Genomic DNA, 19,198 nt, shown 5'->3' with positions numbered 1-19,198 from the left:
AAAGCGAGAGCCCGCTGTCTTACCCATTTAGCTACGAGCCCACGCAAAGACGGGGAAGACAGGTGATGTACTCACCAAGCACATCTACGGGTTTACCTACTGCGTTCTGGCTGAATGCCACGTGAAAGCGTCACGTGACCACTCACACCCGTCTAGCGGCCTTGTGCGCACCTTGTGCGCACCTCATGTACAAAGAGTTAAAAAATTAAAGGAAGCTCACACCAATGCATGGAATCTCACTTCTAGTACGCCAATGTGCTAAAGCCTGTGGCCTCCGGTGTTCAAGTAAAAAATCACAGCTCCTTGTCATCCGCGCTCACGCCAAATCAAGGAATATATTCAAATACTCCTTGGTGGCCAGGCCATCACTCAAAGCCCCAGCATCAAGATCCTGGGCCTACATCTCGAGGCTAACACCAAAAGTGACGTCTCCTTGCAGCGCCTCAAAAGCAGCATTAATCAAATCATACACATGATCAGGCGAGTTGCCACCAAGAAGGGAGGCCTAAAGGAATCCGGTACCTTTCGATTAATTGAAGCTTTTGTCCTCTCGAGAGTCACTTACGTCAACCCCCTGTCTTCTTCTCCACAAGGAAGACATAGAGATGCTTTATATATAGATTAGAAAGGTTGTCGAGCAGGCCATTGGTCTTCTCATGAGTGCGTCCACACAGAGGCTGGGGCTCCACATCACGGTGGAACAGCTGATACAAGGCCATCTTTCTAACCAGAAGATCCGACTCAGAACTGCGGTGGGTGACCGCATGCTTCCCCAGATTGGCTGGGCAGCCCAGAATGTCACTCCGCTTGACGTACTCTAAGACTCTTGGCGTCTAAAACTAAAGATGCTCCCTTTGCTTAGAAATATGAACCCCTCACATGACGAGGGTGACCGAAAAGCACGGGCTCAAGCGCTAAACACCCCCCTCGGTGGGGATCATGCAGCTATCTACACAGAGGCCTACAAACATCGAGGGCAGCAATACACCATCATCGTGGCTACCTCCCGAACCAACCTCATTGCGTGTACCTCGCTTAGGACCCAAGGAATGACGGCAGCAGAAGAGGCAGCCATCACCTTGGCTCTCACTCAACCAGGGGTTCGGAGGGTAGTCAGCGATTCCCAGCAAGCCTACTGGAAGTACCAGTCGGGTTGGGTGTCCTGACCTGCACTGCGCGTGCTAAAAAAACACTCCCCAAATGGTTCCATTCAGCTCATCTGGACACCCCCTCACAGCGCTTTTACCTACCGTGCTATGGAGCTGCACGAGGACAGTCACCCGCTTGTCACGGTCAGGGAGATAACCCAGCATTATCGCCTACTGAGACAGACCGTACCTTCGCCTTACCCTGACCTTTCCAGAGAACAACAAACTACCCTACGGCTCACACAATCCGGGCTCCTTCCCACAGCCTACGCGTCTTAACCTAATGCATCCGAATCGCTACGACGCTGAATGTAAATTTTGCTCAGAAGTAGGAACAGTCCGCCCCATAATCGGGGTGTGCGACGTTAGCCCTGAGCAGCCTCCTCTCTTTCCGTGAACTACCCAAGAAGAGCAATAGGAGATGCTGCTGTCCAGGCCCTCTCTACTTACCCAGCTTCAGCGGGTGGACAGAACACATGCCGCGCGGACTGCATATGGGCCCCACAGAAGAAGGAATCACTCCCCAGGGCTGCACTCTGGGCATTTCAGAAATCTGAACAGAAGTATTTCTTCCTCCACCTCCTCCTTCTCTGCCGCAAACCTCGTCGCCTCCATCCGCGGCGCCTAGACGGAGAAGTCAGATCGTCTAACACCGGGTTGGAGCTTACTTTAATTTTATAAAAAAAGTTTCCACCCTTGTGCTACACCAATACAACTCAACCAAACACCGTTCATGCATCATGCATTGATTTACCCCAACCAAGAATATCTCTTTGAAGTAATAAATGGTGTGGTTAAGCGCCTTTCACTTCTCTATGGTTTTACTATTTGTAGAACGACGTGAGTGAATTTAAGTGACGTCGCATGGGTAATCGTTATGGGTGCCGTTTACAGCTTTGCTTTCCAACCACATTCACGGCGTGGAGTGGCGCGATATTTTCGCCTGTGCTTTTTTTTTTTTTGCGCTTCAAATCATGGCAAAGGCAGTGCCGCCTTGAGATGCCTCCTGTCGCAGTGCAGGTCAAGGGCACCATGCGATGGCTTGAAGGTAGTCGCAGCAGGATGGTTCTCACTTAATTTGGCGAAAATGTTCTTTTTCTTCAGACTCGTTTTTTATGGCGAAGAAGAATGGCAGAAGCAAGGGACCAACCACATCGGATTCACCATGTCAGGATGTTTCAGGCGGCATGTGCAATATGCGTATACATCTGTATTGAGTTGTCCTGGATTGTGTAGGCTTTAAGGGTTTAACTAAATGTTTTTTTTTATTCTTTTCAGCTGCCATCCTGTTCGGAGAGTCGCCATATTTGTTATTTCATTGTAATATATTCAAAGTAAAAACAAGTGTGTTTTGTGTAATATTTTAAGCACCCCAGCACACCTCTAAACTCCCGTAAAATAGATGCTTGAAAAATTTTCAGAGCGTTGTGGCAGGATAGCAGAAAACTGATCGCGACACGAATGGACAGAGCAAAACGGAAGTCACGCAAACTTTCTTATTTGCTGCTAATCTTCTTTTATAAATTTGTTCGCAAGAAATTTAATCAGTTTTGAGTTAGCATTCCGTAGCATCTTTGCTTTACATGTCATCATTTTTGTGCAATTTCTCGTATATCTGCCTTCATACCGTCAACCAACCTGCCTGCATCGGCGCTGCCACTAACAGCATGCCGTCAGCTACCGGCATGCCCACGTCTACCAGCATGCCGGCATCCATCACCTTGCCATCGTGCCAACATGCTGTCATCTGCTATCGTGCCAACATTAGTTCCATTACCATAATCCACTACGTTGATGTTTGATGGCTTCCATCAGCTCCACATTTGCAATAGGGTTGGAAGCCGGTAAGCCGGAATGCAGAAACCACAGAGTGCAGTCCTTTCGTTTTCAGCGGCAAATGGCCACTCTTGTTTCCGTGCACACGACAAACGGTTAAAGCACGCTGATGACACTAGGCAACACGGTTCACTCAGAAGGCCGAGCGCAGCAAACCGCGTATTCCTGCAGTCGTTACTTGATGGGAAGCAATGAAATGAAACTCATTGGCAGGAGTTGTCGTTTCGGGGTGCGCATGCTCTTCACCTCCTCGCGACCGGCGCAGAGACAATCAGCTGCGACAGCGTTTGGGCTTGAACTGATTTATTCAGCCAGTGTGAGCGCCCGTGAGCATGCGCCTCGTGATCACGAGCAGTGCCCGCCACGTTAAGCGCTACGTGAGGAGCTCCCGCCTTCGTCGTCTCGGCGCGGCGGGCCCTTGACGCGCCATTCGCTACAACCTCATAACTGAAACAACGTCGAGGTTACGCTCGAAACACAGAAGAGGGTGCGATGAATCTTTTCGGGCACAGCAGCCAAGAAAACAAATTAAACTGATGAAACTCTTACACCAGTAACGGAGCGCTGAGCGCTCGCACCGCGCACGTCCTTGCTCCCACGCTCCCTGTATCCTTCCGCCAAGAACAGGTGAGCGTCAAGCCGGATGTGCAATAGCTTCACACTTCGGTATAACACAAATATCCGAACTGAGTAAAAGGAAATGGATAAGGAAGATGTTTTTGTAGCTTTTTGGTGTTTTCACGCTCGTAAAAGATTGCTTTCAACAACGTCGGACTAGTACGTCAAGAAATAGCCGTTGCGTTGCTATACCATCTACCCCCAAAAATACCCCATTTCAGGGGCCCATTAAACCCCACAATCAATCAATCAGAGCTGCCTATGGAGGTGAAGGTACCGACGGGATGAACAGGATGTTCCTCGCGATTGCTAGCGAGTGAAATGAGCTTCGGAGGGTGCTTGCCAGAGGACTGGACAAGTTGTGACAGGCGCGCTGGTGAACTTTCTGTTGATCCTTGATCAACAGAACGTTCACCATCAGATTAACAGCAGAGCCCTGGCACTGGCGGACGAGCGGAACAAGCTTCAAATTGTGCTGCCGAGGTCAAGTGATGACGGACGCGGCCTCAAAGTTAACCGAAAGTTCAAGAGCAGATCAACAAAAGGTCCAACTAGGCTATCGCCCACACGTTTTTAGAAATTTGTAAGCGTCGCCCGTAATTTTTTTAGTAGCCGCCTACCGTCGGTCACATTTTAATACCACCGTTCTCACTACCAGGGTAGGTTAAGACATTAGACTCGGGATGCCATGTCTGTGTCCCCGCCGTTCCTTGATCCCTGTGAGTTCTCCGTGGAGTGCATTATGCATTTTACTTGCATCGTCGAAGTGTCTAAATTTTAAATGTCGTTTTGATGGCTTTTGTGGTTAATGTCACAGCATTTTCGTGGATATTGCCAGTGAGCCCATGGGCCAGTGCTTGACATTCTCTGTGTTAGGGCACGCATAGTAAAATAAAGTAGTATTCAGTCGCACTGTTGCTTCCCAGCCAATCTATTACGCCTCCATAAGTGCATCCACAAAAGGCCGGAGGAGAAAGAGCCAATCTTGTTGATGCACGCCATCTCTTCTAGCTTTTTTAAGTAGCCCCTTTCCGCGCATATATATTGTTCACTGCAAGGGAACTGTCGGTTCGACGTTAATCCTTATACTCGCTTCAAACACACGCCAATACAATGGCGATGATTGTAATTCTTGCTGCTTTTCTGATTAGCGTTTCTGCCATATCTATCCAAAACCCTTCTCATCAAGCTCCAGGGCAACATTCAGAGGGTCCTACCACCCCTCCCCCTGACGACGAAGCGCCGCCACAACCTCCCCTTAATGATACGCCCCAACGTAAGCTGCTCCTTTTCTATCGTAATTTATATCTTACCCGACTTAGTGACGAAAACATGCAATTTGTACATTCGCCGCTTTAGCCATCGTGGAACGCTGGTTATCAGTTTAAGAGATGGTTTGCAAGGAGGAAATCAACACTTATTACTATACAATGGCCCAGACATGCATAACTGACATTATCGGAATGCTGTTGCTGAAGCTTCAGTACTTTCTTTCTAGCAATAAGTGAAATTTTCGGTATTTGTTGCCTCGTGTTGCCCTTATTTGCTGCCTCGGATGCGAAAATCTTTTGTTCATCCGTTCTTCATAGATTGAGTGGGCGGTTCCGATTTTTTTTTTTTTTCGAAGAGAGGGTACACCGTATTGTGACGCCAAGTCAAGTTCTTCCCGTTAATGATTCAGCATAAGACACCAAAATCAATATTGTCACGGGACACCTAGGCGGCCAATGCCCTATACTGCCACGGCTCATCACAGAAGACGACGAGGACGACGAACAAGTTGCTGGGTCCCAGCGCGCGCTGTTATGGCCGCATTGTAAATTATATAAATAGATCGTTCCTCATCCTTCAACCATCGTTTGAGTCATTGGCTCTGCCGCCACGTTACAATATGAGGGGCTTCCCGGCCGCGGCGGCCGCATTTCTGTTGGAGGCGAAAAGCAAAAATGCCCGTGTGTTCGAGATTTCGGCGCACGTTAAAGATCCCCACGTGGTCAAAATTAATCTGGAGCCCTCCACTATACGCGCCACTGATTTTTGGTTCCAACCAACCAACTCCACTACGGCGCGCCTCATCGCCTGTGAAGCCTGGGGGTGTTAAACTTTGCAATCAATCAATCAATCAATCAATCAATCAATCAACCAGTCAATCAATCAATCAATGTTTACGGGCTGTTTGGGTGTATTACAGCATGCCAAATATGCGGTGAGAAATACTTTACACGCGTATTAGACTCAACTTTGAGGCTGTAAAATCCATTTTGTTTTATTCCTATTGAAGTTCATTGTGTTGACTGCCTATTATAATTGATAACACAGCAGAGTCAGTCGATTAGCAATGTCGGTACGCGATCAAAATACTATGTTGTGATTTCAGCCCAGCTGTGGTTGCCTGACTTAAGTTGAGATTGACTGCCAACTGAGAGTTGAGATTGACTGCCAACACAACTCCGGTGTTGCAACAGGTGTTATTCATAATGGTTTACACCTTGCTTTTTCGCTAATCTCCAGCATTGGCGGCTACAGATAAAATTTTAGCAGTTATTTTCTTGGCTAACCTGCTGCGCCAACACAGAAGGTATGTATAGTTACCATGATCAATGGCGATAACTTGAATGGTTTATATTGATCTTATTGGCAGTACCGTACGTCGACGAAGAAGCAATGGACCATGATCTTTGTTCTGCATAATGATCCACCGTGTGTCGACGAAGACAACACGGTAGTTGGGGCGGTTTATATTTAGCTTCTTACGACACTGGCATCATTACAACGGTAATGGTTATTTTCGACCCCCAACCCGCCAATAGACCTATCGACCAAGCGAATGACGGAAGACCCACACTGTGACCCCGCTAAAATATCGCCTATATAAGCTGCGAGAGTGGATGAATGCTCGGGTAATTGCCTATGAGGCGGGATAAGTCCCGCTGCAGACTGGCAATTCAGAGTCACATCATTCAAAATTAATACATTAACTAATTAATATATAAAGCGATCATGTGCAATAATAATTACATACGTTCATTTGAAAATTACACGCCCTCTTGACATGACCCAAGGCCGGGGTCATGAGCCGAAAATAGCATATGAAGTAAGGGGGGGGAGAGAATATCGTGAGAAATAAATGCAACTAAAAGCCGTCCTCAATTCCTGCTCCTGTGATAAAGATAGGCAGAGTGCCAAGACATTACTTTCCTTCAGGTGAAGCTCCAAGCGGATGGGTCCAATGTGTGCAAGTCCACCGATTGTAGCGGGCCGAGTGTCCTCATCAGGCAGGGTCATCTATGAACACTCACCGCTGAACATTCCCATAGGACCTGTAGCGCTCTGCAGAGGGCCCAGTACCACTCTTCTGGCAGTTAGGGGAGTCCTAAGGGTTGCTTAGCCGGAAAAAATAATCAGCCGTTCTAGGCGTAAGGTCCATGACCGTTGTTATGCCACTTGGCCGCACTGTTGCCCAATGGCTGCATCCAGGGGCAACGGGTTGGTGTCCAATACTTTGTTTTGAATAAATGCCTTCCGCCTAGTCTTCGCCATAGCGGTATCGTCCTCTGAGTCGATGTTGGTGTCATGGGCCAGGGCACCAACGGAGAGGGGATGCACCAAAACCCCACCAAAAAGTGGAAGGAAAGAACAAAGCAACTGAAATTTGAAGTGCGCGCCAAGAACGCACCAATGAGCGAACGCCAGCGCCGCAACACCGAAGCATCATGGGCAAATATGGCAGTGCACTGGTCATCCTATCAGAGAACGCTGCGCAGGAGACCAGTGGCGTGATGGCCATTTATGGACATGGGAAAGGCGAGGAGCCAATGAGAGTGCGCCACGAGAGAGCCCAGAGCGGATAAAAGCAAGGTGCACAAAGAGAAGGGGGAGGCAAGAACCGGTGGGCAAGAAACCAGGAGGCGGCAGGAGCACGTGAGCTTCAAAGAACGAGCCACGGGGACGTGGCCAGGCCAACGACTATACCTGCCAAGCCTGGGCGGGAACGGGCCGACTTCGCATCGGCTGCGGTATCCTAGGCACACCACGAGCCTGTGTCTTCGTGGCCCCAGCGGCGGCAGTCGGGCACCTGCGGCCAACGTCCACGCTCCGTCGACCTTCGTCTCGACGGCCCCGAAGGGCTACGTTCGTGCCGAGCCTACCTGGGACCTCCAGCGGCAGCGGCTACCAGGGGGTAGCCACCGAGGAAGCACGCCGCCCATGGGATGACCGCGTGCGTCGAACGCCGGCATCAAGGACTTCCAGTTGGAGCGGCTACCAGGGGGTAGCCACGGAGAAAACAAGTCAGGACGCGAGTAGCCCACGCCGTCCAAGAAACGACCGTGCGTATCGAACGCCGGCACCGACGCGAGACGAGGACGGCTACTACGGAGTCGCGGCCACGCAGCGGGTGCGACACGTCAGCGCTGACGGCTGCGGGGTAGGCCAGTCCATAAGGGACGCTGTTGTAGGACACAACTAGGGAGTTGTGGTTTATAGAGGTCACTTAAAGAGTGATGGAATGACTTGATTCGAACTAATTGTGTAGAATTTTATTGTAGAGACCTTTGGGTTTAGAGTTAAATTGTATTTTGGGATTGTTAGAGGTTTGAGTGTTTATCATTTGTGTGTAGTTTAATTATTTAGTGCTTCGCGTTGGGGTTTTTCGAGTGTGCATTAAATGGGTGTTATGTTAAACCTGTCAACGACTTTCCTGCGTCCATCTCTCTGAGCTGCTAAAGACAACCCCACCATCCGTTCACGTGACAGTTGGCCTCTAGAGATTCTGTGTGCTTGCTCTTTGCTTTTAATCCCTTAATGTGGAGAAACCCAGCCATCGAAAAATGAATATGCCGCTGTTTGAGTTTCGCTCAGCGGCCCAGAATAGGCTACACCACCAAAAGTGTACTCAACTGTGCTCGTAGAACAGCTAACCAACGCTGGCACTACACTACGTCAACAAGTTGAATCGACCAATCAATCAATAAGATAGGTAATTAAGAAAATCAGAGAAGGAGGAATGAACATTTATTTCGAGTAAAATGAAAGATAGTAAGCCCATTCACAGGGGGAACGGCAACCGAAGGATGATAAACCGGAACGGCAAATATTAGACAAAGTACGCTTACCGTGTAATGCAGCATTTTGTTGTAGTTTCCCTCATTCTCGAAATACTCAGGCGGAGATTGCCCAAGAAACGGAAACCTGAGAGTATCCATGCTAACTACACCCTCCAGCTCTGATACCCCGGATTCTCCGCGCACGTCTCCTCATTAACCTGATCACGCGAAATAAGCACCCAACCTACCACCACCGACGTTGTCTAGCCGGCGCCAAATTTCACCTCTCCCGCTACCCTCCCTTTGAGCACACGCTTTACGTAGATGCTGCAGCCTATACCCCACCCACCCTGCCTTTGCACTCGCTGTAATTGGCGATTCTCCAACATCCCCTACGGTCTCAGCTACAATGGCCACCACCCCTTCAGTAACAGCTGGTGAAGCGGCCATTGCCTTTGCTCTTACTTAGTTATCTACCCCCATTTAAATTTTATCTCAATCTCAAATTGCCATTCGAAATTGTAGAAGTGCGTCGTTTCCGTTACTGCCTTAACTTCCCACCCTGTGATACTGCTCTGCTGTGGACTCCGACCCACGTCAGCGTGGGTGGTAATGAGACAGCTCACCAACGCGCCCGAGCTTTGACATCCCGGACACACGCGTTCCTTTACGCCTACACACGGCATACCCGAAATTTCTCGCTCGATCCTTCTCACGTACAGGGACATAACTCAACATTACCGCCTTCTCCGCAGGAACCTACTTCTCCCGCGCCCTTCACTTACTCCACCGGCAGCGCACATGTGGCAGCTCTTACAAACCCACACTTTCGCACACCGCACTCTCCTTGCGCACACACACCCACAGCAGTTTGCCTCCCCTCACTCTCTCTCGGTCGCCGTGCTGGACACACTGCCACTCAGTGTGTCAGTGTCTGCGCGACTCTTTCCCCCCTTTCCCCTCTCAATCTCACTGGGAGCAAGCTCTGGATGGCTCTGACCTGCAGCTACAACAAGAGACCGTCACGGCCAGAGCCATGGACGCCGTGGGGGCCCTTTGGGCCTCCGCCACCCCCCTACCCTGAACTCAATGTTGAAGTGAACTGGTACTACCTACCTATCATGGGGGTGAGATAGTTTCACAAGACTAAGTTATAAATTTAAATGTAAATATTGAAATGAACGAAACATGGGTCAATCCTGTTAGGAATTAGTAAACAAACAACAGCGATAGAGAATAAAAGAAAAGGTATAAATAAAAGTTGGTGGTGTTCCTTGTTGTTGGAACGTACTGAAGGAATCTTACTGTGTGAAGGAATCTTATTGTGAAAGAATCTGGTATATATGGGTTATTCCGCTCCGCTTCAGAAATGGTAAATTCCCAACGTAAACATTGAAATGAAGATAGAGTGCATATTCACAAGACGGAATTCATAGAGAAAACGATGGTGAGGTTGGAAAAACGTAATCAACCTTGCGGCGCGTGCCACCACAACAACAAAACAAAAAATGCGATGTTTCCAACCATGTATCCGGCATCTTTAAGCTCAGAGTCTTCATACGTCCCGTTTACTTTGAAATTTTAGGCGTCCCTGGCATAAAGGGATTCGACAACGCTTGCAATGAACGATCCCGCTTTTCAGGATTCTGCACATTGCTGATGTTGGACAAGTTCACGAACTGCAGCTGATCATACACCGTGCAACTACATCGAAACTGTCTCCCCAGAAAGTCGCTTTTCAATTTAGCGTCTGCTTTAAGTGGTGCCTGCGTCTTTGTGGCGGCTTTTCTGAAGCGAAATTGTGCGTTTTGTCTGACCTTCCGCATGCCTTTGGCCTTTTATGCACGATATTCATTGTGTTTCCTACCAGAGGGCGACGATTCCATTCTTGCCTGTGTTCTTGCCGTAGCTCTTTGCAGGCGCGATGCTCCTCGAGAATCCGAGCTATACGCGGCTTCCCCACAACCAGGGCTGCAAATAAGTGAAATTCAGAATAGAGAGCGACAACATGTCGAGTTAAGGCAAGAAGCCGAACAAAGGCACGCAAGCACGCAAACTAACAAACTAATGCACACACGCGAACTCCTCGCGCTATGGAACGCTTTGCACTTCAACGAGAGGTGGAGCCTAGGGAGTGTCTGCTCCTGCACGTGATAAATCCACGAAACCCAAAATAGTTGTTATAAGAACTCCGCTGCAAAAATCAGCCGTGTTTCGTAGGCGGGAATCAGAACTGAGAATGAGGCTTACCGTGAGGGACTCAGTTCTGGGATTCTTGCTGCTGGCCGCCAGTTGACTGCTTCCGACTGACGACAGAAAGCGAAGGAACGCACAGACCACCCCCTGCACCTTTGTAGGTATGTCATCGGACGCGTATTCCGAAGGTCGTAGGTTCAGGGGCAGCGAGCTGTTTACCACTTTTTTTTTTTTTTCTTAATCTCTTTCTTTCCTTCGTCCTTTCTTGCTTAATTTCATCTTTTCTTTCACTCTTTCTTTCGACCATTCTTTTTACTTGGATGCATTGTGGAGTAAGGCGTCCTAAAATCCGTATGTGGTTCAGCGCGCGCGTTCGTCATTATTAATATTTTTTAGTGCAAGAGATTGCCCTACTGTATAACATGAAGTTTTAAAGGTACACAATTGCAGCAGTTTCGCGCAAAAATCCAAGAAGCGACCGGTACTGGGGTCCCCATATCCAACGCCTAGAATCTAAGGGTCTCCCAGGATGGAGCCCTGTGCCTCGAAGATGTTATATTCGGGTGTTTCTGAGACCTGAGCAAGTCGGGGCGTGGTATCGCGCACGCCAAGCATCCTACTTTAAAGTAAAACGCCAATGTAATCATCTTGCCCAACAATCTGCTCTGGCCTTGTTGCACACTGTCTCTGTGCTCGCAAACCTGTTTTTCATTCATTTCGAGGCTTCATCTGTAAAAAAAAATAAGAAAAAGAAAAACAACCGCCATTTCTGTCTAGGATTGGAAGAGTGAGCACAGATGATATGCCTGTGTTAAATTTTATTTTTCGTGTTTCAATGATTCCAGCTCCCGGCCAACCTGCGAATCCAGTCGCCATGCCCTTGGCCCGTAGCGCAATCAAAGATTAAAGGGAAGGATGTCCATACGTTGGAACCCTGTTCATTCAAGCTGCGCTGGTCCACAGTGTTCTGCTCAGAACACCTCCAAATATGATTCTGTAGTGAATAAAATGGATTTCCCGGTAACTTTCGCAGAATAAAAATATAACATTGCCAGTACTTTATTTGTTGCTATTTTCTGAGGTTGCCAGAAAACGGAGCTGCCTAATGCAGAGGAGATATTTTTTGTGTGTTTTGAAGCTCACAAAAAGACCATAACTTGCCACGGGGTCACCATCTGGATGATCGTTCTCTTGAGGGCCTTGGCTGTGCTGTCTGCATTTGTAACCCATGCAATATCATCAACCCCACAAAGGCGACATTCGCTGAATATAAAAGCCCATTTACATGGGGTTTAAAAATTTTTTTAAATATTTTGGTTCAGTAAGCACCTCCGCAGTGATGAACGCACTGAGAGACCGGGAAATAAAAATAGGTACATATTGCCGTTTTACGCACGGACATGATAAACCTTAATAAAAAATCAAAGCCAGCTTGCCCAACGTTGCAAGAGACATGTGTTCGTCTCAGTAAGCTTACTGAACAAGCGCCATAGATAAATCACCGAGAACCATCTTACCTGTCTCAAATATTTCTTCTGCCTCCTGAAGAAGTATAAATAAAGATATATATATATATATATGAGGGGCTCGGTTAATTAAGACAGCATAAGAGTTGGCAGTCAAGAAAACCTCGGAAAGCAAGCAAAGGGGGAATGCGGTAAGTCATAGAAACAGATGAAGAATTTTTTGAGTCGGAAAGACACTGGTGTAAAAATGCCTGCCGGGTGGGATCCGAACCCACGACCTCCAGAATGCCGGTCTGGTTCTGATCCCACCCGGCAGGCATTTTTACACAACTTCCTTTCCGACTCAAAAAATTCTTCATCTGCTTCTATCATCTATGACTTACCGCATTCCCCCCTTTACTTTCCGAGGTTTTCTTGACGGCCAACCCATATAAATATATATATATATATATATATATAATGCTACGGGCAACTATTCACAAGGACACATCGGTTAACAGGAAAACAGTAACAGGTTTAATCACCCATACAAACCAGTCAGTTCCGCTGTCTCTTCTCCGTCTTCATCTTCATCTTCCCCAGCCCATATCTCTAACTAACTGGCTCACAGCCCTAGGGGGATTGTCCTCCTCGCGTCTCTGTATTCTAGACCCACAACACTTTCCCCCCTCCCCCGGGGCGGGATGCAAAAAAGCCGAAGAGAAGACCTCTGGAACGGAGGGGAATATGGTCACGGCGCACGGGAGCGCTCACGGCAACTGCCTAGCGCACACGGCAAAACAGTTATGCGCTATGTGCCCGCGCTCGTTCCCCCGGTCGCAGACGTCGGCGACCGGGTCAGTGCCGCCGGCCTCAGGCGGCTGATATGCTCCATGTGGCCGCAGATGTAGCCCTTTATGTCGTCCCGGTCGCTGTTGGTGCAGTCCCGCGAGGTGTGGCCCAGTGTGCCGCAGTGTTGTGCCGGAGCGCCTGGCCCAAAGGCGTTGCACGAGGCGACGCGCCGACAGCGAGGCAAATCCTCCCTGTTCTGTGGCATTCCTCGGCGGCTTCTCTCCGGCACCAGTCTCTTCGGAAGCACCGAGTGAAAGGGTGCTGTCGCCTTTGTGCGAATGATGTAACGTTTGCTTACCCTGTAAATACTGTATATAAATGTTACTTCAACTCTTCGTCGGCTCGAGGACTTCGTCGCTCTGCTCTGTGCCGCGTCGATAGCGGACGGAGCAAGGCAACATCGCAACAGCGGAGACAGCGTCGGGATGGCTGATTCCCAACCTCAGTGACGAGCAGGAAGGCGAGTCACAACCTTGGCGACCGCCCTGGGATGCTCATTCCCAACAGTGGTGCCAGCGGTGGGATGGTCATTTCCCAACAGTGGATGGCAGCTGCGGGATCGACCGGCAACGGCTACTACCTGGTGTGGTAAGCGCTCGACGTTTTCTCTCAGTTCACCAGACTTCTCTAGCACAGGTTATGGTAGTTTAGAGAAGGGCTGGGTGAAGCACTGTGTATAGCTTTAAGTGTTTCAAGCCTAGAGAAAGTGCGTTGAAACCAAAGCTAGTGCCGAGAGGTAAACAAAGGAGCGTAGAGAATTACTTGCGCGTGCCTTACTAGTAGCTCGATAGTATAGGAACGGCAAGGGAATTCTAAAGCGGGTAAGCAGCAAGAGGCCAGTGCAAACGATGGAGGACCTTAAAGTGAAGGAACTCATCGAAATTTGCGAGGAGCTGGGCCTTGACTTAGGCCGTGCGAAACGGAAGCATGCGATCCTTGAGATCATGCGGAAGGAGAACGTAACGGCTGAGGAAGTCAATGAGGCCAGGGAGGATATCAAAGAGCGCCGTGAGCGCGAGGAGGCCGAAAAGAAAGAGCGCCGTGAGCGCGAGGAGGCCGAAAAGAAAGAGCGCCGTGAGCGCGAGGAGGCCGAAAAGAAAGAGCGCCGGGAGTGCGAGGAAGCCGAAAAGAAAGAGCGCCGTGAGCGCGAAGAAGCCGAAAGGCAGAAACGGAGAGAGGAAGCCGAAAGGCAATTAGAGAGAGAGCTAGCCGAAATGGAGCTCGAGTTGATGAGGCTAGAGTCAGAGCTCCGGCAGGGTTCGCCGGCGCCTAGCGTGACTTGTCCAAAACAGTTCAGGCGAGCGGTCCGAGAAGTCAGGACCAACGGCCGCTGTTCGTTGTGGAGAGGTTAGGGCCGGAAGACGGAGCGTCCAAGGCCAAAGGCGAAGCGACCGCACCTGACCGCACTCGTATTCCTGGACAGAGAAGCGAGCCAGGAAAGCGAGAACGGCGCGGAGGCAGAGAAGCCGCTTCGAAATAAAGATTTCGAAACGCGCGCAGAGTCCGCGAGCAGTGGCCAGTGCAAGGCACTTACGAGTTCGCAAGCGGGGAAGCTCTCGGAGAATGTTGACTCTTCCCTAGCGAGCGAGACGCGAAAGGACGCCGAGCAGCTTAGCCCGAACTGCGAGCCGACCGAAAACTGTCGCGGTAGGTTAGTCGAACCGCCAGCGGCTGAGGCGGTTTGCGTGAAACCCTTCGGTGGAGAAACGGAGCCGGGCGACACGGAGAGTACGTTGTCACCATTTTCCGATCAGCCGTTACGCGAAGACGAGCTCAAGGTCGAAGCGCTGCCGACAGGGCCGACGGAGAAATCCGGTGAGCTCGTATTGAGTGACGTTAGAGACCGTACCGCCGTCTCGGAGAGCAATGGCGTACCTGAAGTAGATAACGCACTTGCTGAGACGTCCGATAGAGGGCCGTGCGGGTCCGCTGATCGCGTTCATGTGTCGGTCTCGGGTTCAACGATCTCGGCAGAACGCTCAGAATCAGAGGAGGCCTTACAGACGGCTTCCAACAGGATCGCGCACAGTGCGCGAGATAGCGAGGTTTCGCGGGAAACTTTGGACGGCGAGGCTAGCCAGACGAAGCCGCTAGAGCCCCCGGAAACAGAAGGTGTTCCTTCGGGTGCGAGCTCTAACTCTGGCGATGTTGTGGCTAAGCCTGCGAGCGGGACACGAGAGACGAGCGAGCAACGAAGGCCGAGCGGCGAGCGGACCGAAAGCTCTGGCAGTAGCTTAATCGAGCCGCCGTCGGCCGAAGCGGGTTGCGCCATCCCCATCGGCGGGGAAACCCAGGTGGCCGAGCGTTGCGAGGCGAACACGATGTTGTCCCCAGTTCGCGATGACTTGCTTGAAAGCAAGGTGGGGCACTTTCACCCGCATTTCAAGCCAGTGGAGCGAAGACGCTCAGTGCGAAAGCGAAAGTTCAGAGCTTTCTGCTATGAGCGGAAACGCGATTGGGAGGCATGCGTGCCGGCCGCTATGTTGGCCTTGAAGTCAGCTCCGCGCGAGATTACGGGCGTCAGCTTTGCGAGGCTTGTATATGACCGCGGAAAGAGAACGCGTTTCGAATAACGAAACTAGCCTGTGGGGAAGAGCTAGTTCTAAGGCTGCGTTCTTAGTTTCCCCGTTCGGACAGTCCGACCCGTCATGTTGAGCTTCGGTATCAAACGCGCGCCGTGTGGCCTTTTGAGTCGAAACTAATGGATCGGTGTTTCGTGGCCTGTCAGAGTACGCGCTGGGTAGGAGCATGTCGTCTTAGAGTCGTGCTGAGCAGGCTCAAAGAAGCAGGCCTATCAGTCAAACAGTCAGTGTCACATAGGTTGCGCCGAAGTGACGTAACTAAGGCAGGTGGTTGTGGTAGCGCGGCCGACGAAGACCGTCAGTCGTAAAGTAGCCGCAGTCGTAAGCTATCGCCGACCAACGACTAAGTCTGAGATAAGGACTTTTTCGGGTTTGACTGGATATGGCTAGACTTAGGGGAGAAATCACTCCACACTTGCTAGCCCGTTACTGACGCTCTCAGAACGACGGAGCCAGTGGGGGTGAAATCGGACACAAAGTAGGAGGACGCGTTTTAAGCGCTGAAACGAGCCTTGAGCGAGGAGCCAGTTCTAACGGTCCCCGACTTTTCGAAAGGTTCGTTATTCAGTGCGATCGAGCAATCGTGGCATGGAAGCTTTACTATGCCAAGAGGATGCGAATGGCCGGGAACGACCAGTGTTGTACTTCAGCCGCAAGCTAACTTGCAGGAAAGAGGCTAACCGTAATTCCGGAAAGGAATGTGGCTGCGTCGTGTGGGCAGTGCAGAAGTTTGCGTGCTCTGTAGTCGGTAACGCAGACGCACTAGGCTGGGCGTTCTAAGTAGGGCCGCCTTCGTCCTCCCCGTGTCTTTCGTTTCGTTTCTTCATGAGCAGATTTTAGCGTAGCAGGTAGATGGGAGCAAAATTATTGCCCTCATTTGCTGCCTCAGTTGATTATTTCCGCACCGCGTGATTTCAAGTAATCAGCCTTAGTTATCATTTAATGTCGTGTGTTACGTTTGACACTTAGTGTGAGTTCTTCTTTTAAGAGTTTTACGTCCCGCATGGGCCTCTTGGTGTAGAGGGTCCAAATTGGGGATAGACACTTAGCTAGGAGAGTTTGTCACGTTTTGAGTCTGGTGTTCTGACAGAGGACAGAGGGTGCTTGCTTGCGCTGGGTGTTGCCTGTTGTCGGTCGGTTCTTTGCAAGCTCCAGAACGATGAGCAACCGGTGCTGAGGACAGACCGGAAGAGCCGGACGAAGCTGGTCGAGACACCTGGGCAGCACGGCGTGGTACCTGTGATCCGGACCTGGCAGGCGGTACCTGTTCAAGGAGAGGGACCTGGTGGAGCCGCCCTTTTCCTGGGGCACTGGAGGTGTACCTGGATGAGCCTGGCGAACGAGCGCGCCCAGCATCCGAGCCACGTGGAGGCAGCTCGTCTTCACGGCGCATTGTCTGGTGGCGGGGGTGCTGTTGTGCCAGAGCGCCTGGCCCAAAGGCGTTGCACGAGGCGACGCGCCGACAGCGAGGCTGAGTCACGCCTCTCCCTTTGTCGCTGCGGCGCGGCCGAATCCTGCATCTCGAAACGCTGCGGCGCGGCCGACTCCTGCATCTCGAAACGGTGCGGCGCGGCCGATTCCCTCAGCGGAGAACGACCCAAACAAGGGCATGTCGCTACGCCCGGAGGCGAGGTCACGGAGACGGCGGCGGCATCGCTCTCCCTTTCCCCATTGGCGGCGCAGCTGACTCACCGCTTCGCTACCATTCGTCGGAATTCAAACTTCAGGCAGCGAGAGCCCTGATTGGAGCATTTCGAACTTCTTGGGGCCACAACGAACTCCCGGGCTATAAAAGAAGCCCGGAGGCTCTCATCGTCGGCATTCCTCGGCGGCTTCTCTCCGGCACCAGTCTCTTCGGAAGCACCGAGTGAAAGGGTGCTGTCGCCTTTGTGCGAATGATGTAACGTTTGCTTACCCTGTAAATACTGTATATAAATGTTACTTCAACTCTTCGTCGGCTCGAGGACTTCGTCGCTCTGCTCTGTGCCGCGTCGATAGCGGACGGAGCAAGGCAACATCGCAACAGCGGAGACAGCGTCGGGATGGCTGATTCCCAACCTCAGTGACGAGCAGGAAGGCGAGTCACAACCTTGGCGACCGCCCTGGGATGCTCATTCCCAACAGTGGTGCCAGCGGTGGGATGGTCATTTCCCAACAACAGGTAGCACTAGGGAGACATTGCGGCACCACTCCTTCGCTCGCCTTTTTTGCAGTTCCTGGATATGTGGTCCTGCTTTTGGTAGATGTAGCACGTCTTCTCTTGCCCCTGGCACTGGCGGGCGATGTGGCCTATCTTGCCGCAGTTGTAGCAACACATCTCCTCCGGTCTGTACTGGCAGTCCTTGGAGATGTGGCCGGTTCCATAGCAGAGGCAACACCGGTCAGTAGCCTCTTTGCAGCCCCTCGAAAAATGGCCTATCCGGTTGCACTTGTAGCACTTCTCTTTGATATGTGGCGTATAGTTCATGCAGCCACCACGGCCGCCCCCACCCCGTAACACGCCGCGTGGTTCCAGGCCTCCGCCGCTGCTTCCTCCGCCGGCTCTATCTTTGAAGCACTCGCGGGCAAAGTGGCCCAGCTTGTGGCACTGGTAGCACTCCATAGTGTCGTGCTCCGCCGCCGCCTTGGTGTGCTGGCAACTCGCTTAAATAGTGCTGAGCGAACCACTGGCTCAAACAATACGTGTTTAGTCATGTTGACTTGTACTTCAGCTTCCACCCTCGTCCCTGCCATTGGCGGAAAACCTGTGCTAACAGCTGCTGCCGCTCCGATGTAATATCCGGGTGCCCCTTTTGCGGAAAAGCCCATGAAGGCACGATCAACAAGAGCTTTCCAGCTTGCATGTATACGCAGCAAGAGACGTACGACGAAAGCAAACATTAGTGCAGGTAGGCAGGACCAATGACCAGCTGTAGGATGCGCAGGAATGTCCTCACGCAGCATGCACCTGGGCTTTGGCGAAAATCTTATTTCGATACCAGCCTGTTGACACAAGCCATATCCGACTATTACCTGCCAAAGTTGGCTTTCGGCTACAAGGAACTCAACACGCTGGAGCCTTCGAGAACTTTCACATCCAGCAGCACATAACCAACCGGTTATACATTAGCTCCGTTGAAGGCAAGCTACCGTGTGGCTGGTGCGGACTGGATTAAGTGAGGCACATGAGCGACGACAGAACGGTCCAAAATGTTGACGGCAGCACCTCAGTCCACGAAAGCCTTTGGTGATTGGCCCAGCACGACCACGTCGAGACACACGTAAGGTGCATCGTGGGAAACCTTCGCCCGGTCTGTGGCGTTGTCCGGCACTTCCGCAGCCACAGTGCACCCCAATTGAAAGATGATGTTATTATACAGTTACTGATCCAGTTCTTTACAAAATTATTACACTTCTTTTTTCTCAAACTTTCAGCTTAATCACACAGAAATTTATACCACTGGGGATGGCCCAACAGCACCCAATGCGAACATTAC

General features: G+C 50.9%; 1 long non-coding RNA gene and 1 pseudogene across 1 annotated transcript; one reads left to right on the top strand and one right to left on the bottom strand.

The window, feature by feature from the left end:
* Nucleotides 1-4,652: 4,652 nt before the first annotated feature.
* LOC144144428 (uncharacterized) lies at nucleotides 4,653-11,900 on the top strand. The gene is made up of 2 exons (XR_013317254.1): nucleotides 4,653-4,878; nucleotides 11,689-11,900. It is a non-coding gene; the product is annotated as an uncharacterized LOC144144428 (long non-coding RNA).
* A 1,158-nt stretch (nucleotides 11,901-13,058) lies between these two features.
* LOC144146328 (uncharacterized) lies at nucleotides 13,059-18,324 on the bottom strand (annotated as a pseudogene).
* Nucleotides 18,325-19,198: the final 874 nt, after the last annotated feature.

Source organism: Haemaphysalis longicornis, unplaced genomic scaffold (assembly GCF_048455015.1).
Source record: "Haemaphysalis longicornis isolate Haplotype H1 unplaced genomic scaffold, Haemaphysalis longicornis Haplotype H1 scaffold_7, whole genome shotgun sequence".
Lineage (NCBI taxonomy): Eukaryota > Metazoa > Arthropoda > Arachnida > Ixodida > Ixodidae > Haemaphysalis > Haemaphysalis longicornis.
Note: the sequence above shows the minus strand (reverse complement) of the source record. Positions and strands in the feature narration are given on the sequence as shown.